General features: G+C 29.7%; 1 protein-coding gene across 14 annotated transcripts in view; it reads right to left on the minus strand.

Moving 5' to 3' along the window:
• Positions 1 to 7,438, minus strand: part of LOC106461099 (acetyl-CoA acetyltransferase, mitochondrial-like) — a 152,632-nt gene that overhangs the window by 96,080 nt on the left and 49,114 nt on the right. The gene's annotated exons all lie outside the window — the stretch shown is intronic.

Below are 7,438 nucleotides of genomic sequence, written 5' to 3' on the forward strand. Positions count from 1 at the left end.
GGAAATTTATTGTATTAGATTTTTATATATATATATATATATATTATTTTTTTTTAATTTATGCCAATGACCAGCTTAGCCTCCTAACTCTTTCATAATCAATCTTTCTGATGTATTAGATTTTTTATTCCTGTCCTTTTACAAATTTTCTCAAGCTTTATTGTCAAGATGACAAGTCACTTCATTCATATTTGAATTGATTTTAAAATCTGTGAATATGCATACATTTACATACATACACATATACACACAAATTTTTTCACCGAAAATAATTACACACACACACACTTTTATACATATATAAACACACACATATGTCATAAAAAAATATATAGGTTTGTCAAACATTTTTTAAGTTATATTTGTTATTGCTATATATATCTAATTGTGAAGCTAACACATTTTTTGTTGATCAATCAAAAATTAATCTACATTTTGAATACACATGGGTACTTATTTATTTCAAAATCACAGGCACAGTATACTTTGGGTAAAACTGAGTTAATCTAAGAGCAATGGGATAGGCCCCTTGAAAAAGGAGGAGGTTCAACACGACTTATTATAAAGTAATTCTGAGTTAATTTGCTTTGACTGGGTTTGATACCAGTGAACTTCTTGGTCCACATGTTTCATTGATTATATGGTTGACCAATACTTAGTAGCCATGCTGCCCCTATTGCTATTCTAGTGACAACAGTAAACCATTTGACCCAGATACATTATCACCACTACCGTCTACTTGTTATGCAAATAGTGCCTAGTTCTAGTAGGAAAAGAATGGAGTGAAGGCTGCAAAACTGGTTACACATGAATTAATTCAGGTTACACAATGCCAGTTCCTTACTTTTGACCATTAGAATCCACTAACATTTACACTTTCTTTCCTTAAGTTAAATGTTTAGTACTAGCTTTGGTGCAAATTGCACCAAGAAGGTGTTACTTTCCCCCTAGTACACTTACAGCTTGCATTCTCATGCATCTTTTACTGTGTCTTGTACTGAAAAAATTTTAAGAAAATATTTAGAAAACCATGTGCTTTAATAACTGTTTCAAACTGCAGTATTGAAAATATTCTATTACAACCAAATAAAACACCAGACAAACTAAGTTTACATTTTTTTTTAAGATATTTAAGCTACAGTCCATGAATTTCATATACTACTGATAACTTAACCACTCATACATTTTGATTCAAGTGAAATATATTGCATTACTCTTTCCAAAAGAAAAAAAGGTAAAACTGTTTTTTTTTCTCAGAGATAGTATAAGCCTATATTTTATTGTTGAAATTGAAACACTGTCTCACCAGTATTGATGAAAATAACATGTGCATTCAACCTTAAAAGAATATATTACAGATAAGTAATCATAGTTAACCTTACATCACAAGGTCTTAATAACCACATCAAATCCTTTAATGTCTTGTAAATGTATGGTACAATGAATTTATTTTATAATGGTTTTCTTCTACTGCAATTTTGATTTCAGTTGTAAATCGAGGTTTCCCTATTGTAATTTCATATTTATTTTTGAGTTTTCTTTTATATATTTCACTTTAACTGGTCATTGTAGCCTTCTGTAACTCTGTTGTTTTCATGTAAATTTCATAATATCTTGTATGTCACCTGATGGAGATGATTACTGCATATTATGATCTGCTGGTTAATCTTCTAATTCTGACATTAATGTTCAGTTCACATGCTCTTGTCTTGGAAAATTCTGAGGTAATGGGTGTCACATACAAAATAACTGATAATTTCACTTGTATAAAATGCATCTTTATTTAAGCATATTTAATCCTTTTAGTACTATTACTGTACAAAATATGGTAATCTGTGAGAATCTTATCACTGTATAAAATATGGGTTTATTTTTCTGACACTTTTTGAATTCGTATTGGCACAGTAACTAGCCAAAGTGCCAATACAAATTAAAAAAGTGGCAGGTAAAATAAACTTGTGTTACATGGAGATAGTATTCTCACAGACTACCATATCTCATACAGTGACAGCACTGAAAAGGTTAAGTAATGTTTCTGAATTTTCATGCATGTACTCTACATGTAGTAACATGGCATTCTTGTAAACTGGATGTAAAAAGGATGAAGACACACACACCACTACTTTCTCTTGTGACGTGCTACAATGGCTATCCTATAGAAGCATGTACCATCTTGATCCCATATCTGTGCTTACTTAATGAGATGGAGTAAAAACCATTTCAGGGGGTGACATAGATACCTGTACCAGTTGTATATGTTTCTATTATTAATGTAATATATTAATAATGTGTATATATATATATAGATTTCCCATACAATTAGTAAAAAAAAAATAAAAAATTCAACAACATTTCCATGAACACAAGATTCAATTTTCTAAGATTTACTAATATACCTTAACTATTGATGAGACAAAATCCTTTAACCTTTATTATATCATATATCTGGGGGTTTCTGTTCAATACAGTATTTATTCAAAAATGTCAGTGAAAAGCAAGATTTATTATATAAAACATTAAAGTCAATAATAATTATACATATTTCTCTTCTTACATTACAATAGTATAGCCAACATATTAACCACAACTTATCAACAACACTATTTTAATTTTTTACAACACAAGTAATTCCTGAATAATTTATTTGTTTTTTAAGTCTTCTTATATGTCATCAAGCCTCTCTTTTATGTTTCTCAGCTCTTGTTTTTCGGTATCCACAGTTTTATTAAAAATGATCTAATCTTGTAACAAAAATCATTATATTCGTTGTTGCCTCTATTTTATGCAAATGAGCAGAATTCCTTTGTCATACTCTAAACAATTCTTCCTATGCAACATTTTCTTTTTCAACTCATCTATTTCACTATTTAATGATTTTTAAACAAAACTTCTCCATTTTTTCTTTCTTAAATTTTCATCCAAAAATGCTTGATACTTCTGTCTTGCTCCAGCAGCTGAAATTAATAATCCTTTGTGAATTTTAACCTTTAAAATTCCACCAATATGATCAAATGATTCTATGAGCTAAATAACTTTCTTCTTTAAGGTTTTGCCTACCTGCCTGATGACTGAAAATCCCCTCCCCCTCTACAGATGCTTGACCATGTGATAATCTTTATCATAGGCTAGCATATTTGCCATAGTTTCATATAACAGTAAATATATCATCAAATTTCAACATAAGATTGCTAAAAATCTTAATTAAGTACACTCTTTACATTTATTTTCACTTATGTGCTCTTTTTCCCTTCCCATGCTCTTTGGATCAATGCTATTCAGATTTCTTACAAGAAACCTAATAAGTGACTTTTCCCATAAGTATGTGTACCAGTTTTACCAAGCATAACACACACAGCATCTTGAAATTTTGTACTTGCAGTTCACTAGCACCCTTGGTATATGTTAAACTTTTCACAATTTGTTCAGTCTTAAATCTTATGTTCATCCTGTTTACATCTTGTGACTCACATCTACTGAAATTTAAAATTGACACTGGGACCATCTCATGCGCACTGTTGTTGTGAAGCATTTGAGACATTTTGTTAAAATTACAAAAGCTTATGTGAATGAAAAATTTAATATTTCTTGTATCTTCGTGTATGACAAACATACATGTCAGATGGTTCTGTCAGCAAAACATGAGAAAGGATATTATAAACTACTGTGAATCATTTATAGAATGTCAACATTTAAAATCCAGTCCACATTTAAGAAATGCTCCTGTACAGATGATGTCCAATTTAACAATGCTATTTCAGATAATAGTTATGGATATTTTAGGTTCATTACCAACTTTATGTGCAGAAAATAAATATATGTTAGTTGGTGCTGATTATTTGACTAGATTTTCAAAAACAGACTATTGCATTGCACATTGTAGTTAGGCATGGCATACCAGAGTATTTGCTAACAAATAGACGTACAAACTTCATTTCAAAATTAATGAAGGCAATCTTCTTGTTACATGGTAGAGATGTAATATTACTTATGCAAGAAATATTAGCACCTAAAATAAATAATTCATCATCACACAAAAACTAAAATGCTGAAATAACGCATAGGATACGAACTGCATTTAAAGTAGTAAAGGAACATTTACCTCAGCCCAAAAAAGCAGTCAGATAAGGAGGCATAAATTAATAAAATTACATTAAGAGATAAAATATTAGTGTAAACACATATCATTAAAAAGAGAAACACTAAGAAACAAGCAAAACTTTGGAAAGGAATGTTTAGAGTTGAAAAGTCAAGGAAAATTCATAAAACAGAAAATTTGTGCTAAAAAATAAACAGTTAGTACATGTGAACTGCTTAAAGAAAATAAATCTAAACCATATAAGTATACAAAGTTAACAGACAAAAAAAAGAGATTGTTACACAGAGGAAAAAGGCAAATAAGCTTAAGAAATAAGATAAGATAGAATTACAAGGTCATAGATTTGATAAAGCAGATGATGAAAATATAGACTCTTTACGAGAGTAAAGATGAGGTAACTACAGATAGAGAAATTAAGACATTAGATGACACTCAGGCTAGCAAACCAAGTGCTGGTAGTAGTGATAGCATAGCACAGGTAACATTTCAGTCCACACCAGATACACAGCTGCATGATTATAATCAGAGATCACTTAATCCAGTTGAAGATCAACCACTGGTGCAACCTTTTCTCACAAGAAGAATCAGACACATCAGGTTTGTCCCACAGGTCATTACACATGCACCATGATGGTATAATTATGTAGTAATAGCAGTAAAATAACAGAAATAGTACTTAAAGCTTTCAACAATATATTAGAATATTTGAGAGAATGTAATTAGGATAACTCACCCTAGAATAATGAAAGACAGTGTATCATAAAATAATAAGCATATACTGATGTAAATTAGAAGCAGTAAGTATGTTTGCAGATGTACCAGAATCCTCTTGACATTGACAATGACCATAGGAGCAAGAAGAAATGTAATTGTATTTGTTGAACACAGAAATTTTACTTTAGCAAGGGATAAATGAACACTTGTTAAGGTATACAATTTCTACAATATGTTTGGTTACTAACAAGAATACACAAAGAGTTATTTGCATTTGAGAAGACTCTTAATCCTGAAACTAGTGTGAATTTTGGACTTAAGAATAATAATGAAATTATTCATTCACAAACACTGAAGTAGCTATAATGAAAGTATTACGAATAATGCAAACAGGCTAGTACAAAACTATAAAAGGCTAACCAGAAAATATTACGATGAAATAGGTGATTTGTTAAACAATATTAAGGATAAAATTTTTATTTTAGATTGGAATAGACAAAAATACAGATTAATTAATGCAGGAGGGAGTATCTTAAAATTTATATTTGGGACTACAATCATTCAATACTTAACTAAAGCTAAACATTCACTGGGTGATTTCTAGCTTGTTATCAGTTTACTAGTTAGACAAAGGGCAATAAAAACAATAAAATTAAATGAAAACAAATGAAAATTATTATGAGCCTGAAGCTGTTTAGGATAAATAACTAATTTTTTGATATGATCTGCAATCATTCTAGAAAGAAAAAAGGTAACTTAGATTTATATCTTATATTTCATGGTGGTTACAAGGTCGATAAAATGGACTGTATCCTTATAGTATTAGAGAAGCAAAAATAACAGATAAAATACAAAGTTTTACTGAAAAAAACTTCTGATATTCATTTAGGAAGTTCTAGAAGTTACATATACGAAATATGAAAACTGTAGGATCCAAAAAATATCTTTAATCTTAGCATGAAAATCATCTTGTAATCATACTAGTCAGAGTCTGAGTCAGATTCTTAATTCCATAAATACAGAGACAAACCTTTAATAAATGCTTCATTAAAAAATCTGATTTTTTGTATTAAAAAGACTTGTAATGCTTACTAAAAGCTTGCCAAATTTGTGAAGATACACTTACTACATTAAAAGCTATAGTATGTATAAATTCAAGGTTACATGGCAATTGCAAAGTTGGTCAAAATGATCAAGCCTATATACAGAGGTTCAAGTATCATTCCTTCCTTAAAGACAAGGGATAAAACATAACAATGGATTCAGGGATACCACTGTGACAGAAGAGGGAATAATAGTTCGTGTTATCTATATTCTAAATATTTCTTGCCTGAAGTTTATGAGATTTTGAAGCACAACTTCTGAATTTACCACCCAAAAGAACACTTAAAGAAACTGCTATATCATCACAAAAGTTTCTACCTAATAGTCCTATACCATAAAATATTGTGAAGATGAGTGCTTATGAGTAAAATTCAAGATGAGGAGGAAGTGAACAAAGATAAATGATGAAAGAGCTTATTTTAAAAAATACTCAGAAAGAGCCTATATATAAGAAAATAACAATAAGTGTAAAAATAATAATTCCTTGGAACAGAAGCTTAAAGAAATAGAAAGTGAAATAAAGAAACTTCACAAAACCAATATATATATAATTAAAGAAAATAAGGAACTTTGTGTTAAATTACTGAAGTTTATAGTCATCTAATGATAAAGTTTCAAATCAAATGATGAAGAAACATTTTCAGAATTTGTAACAAAAGAAAGTCAGTGCCTAGGTAATTGGAATTAATATTCATGAAACTATGCTATCACGTATACAAAAATCAAGTGGACATCTTATTGAAGAAGAAAAGGGTCAATTGGAGAAATGAAGAAATAGACATAGTTACTTTAGCAAAAGAAGTTACTTTTGACAGGGAACAAAACGGCATTATTCAGTGCCAGGTTTCTAAATGTTATGTTAATGGACTTTTAAAAACAGGGCATACATTTTGAATGTATTATGTATAATGGAAATAGTGAGAAAGTTAATGAAGTAAATGTGAAGAAATGCTAAAAATACAACATTCAAACAGATCAGTAATGGGTCAATTATTTTGCATGCCCATAATCATGGTCCATGGATTATTTGCAAATGGATGTAACCAATCTGTGTAGGTTTTGGCCAAATGGTAACAAATATTATATTGTGTGCAATATAAAAAGAAATTAGGCAAAATAGGATATATTGTAAAGGCTTATGTATGTGACAATAGAGAAGGAATTGTTTGTTTGTAGAAATAAGTGTATTATGATGGGCAAGACGTGGTTTGAAAATCCAAAAGATAAGGACAACAAGATCTATTGTTTTTCTGACCCATCTCATAAGCAAATGAGATGTAAGTAACTGCTAGAAGCAGGATTTCAACTCACTTTTGGATCAGTCATAAGTGCAAAGCCTTTAGAAGCTCTCTTAAAACTGGATAATCATGAAATAAAACTGTCAAACTTACTGAGGATCACATATATTACATTTCACAAATATTTAATTTAATACTACCATGGTTTTGTCAGTGAAGGTTGTAATTATGGAGTTTTACCAAATACTGACAGTTTCAAATATTAATTATATAGACATATATGTAT

This window comes from Limulus polyphemus, unplaced genomic scaffold (assembly GCF_000517525.1).
Source record: "Limulus polyphemus unplaced genomic scaffold, Limulus_polyphemus-2.1.2 Scaffold897, whole genome shotgun sequence".
Lineage (NCBI taxonomy): Eukaryota > Metazoa > Arthropoda > Merostomata > Xiphosura > Limulidae > Limulus > Limulus polyphemus.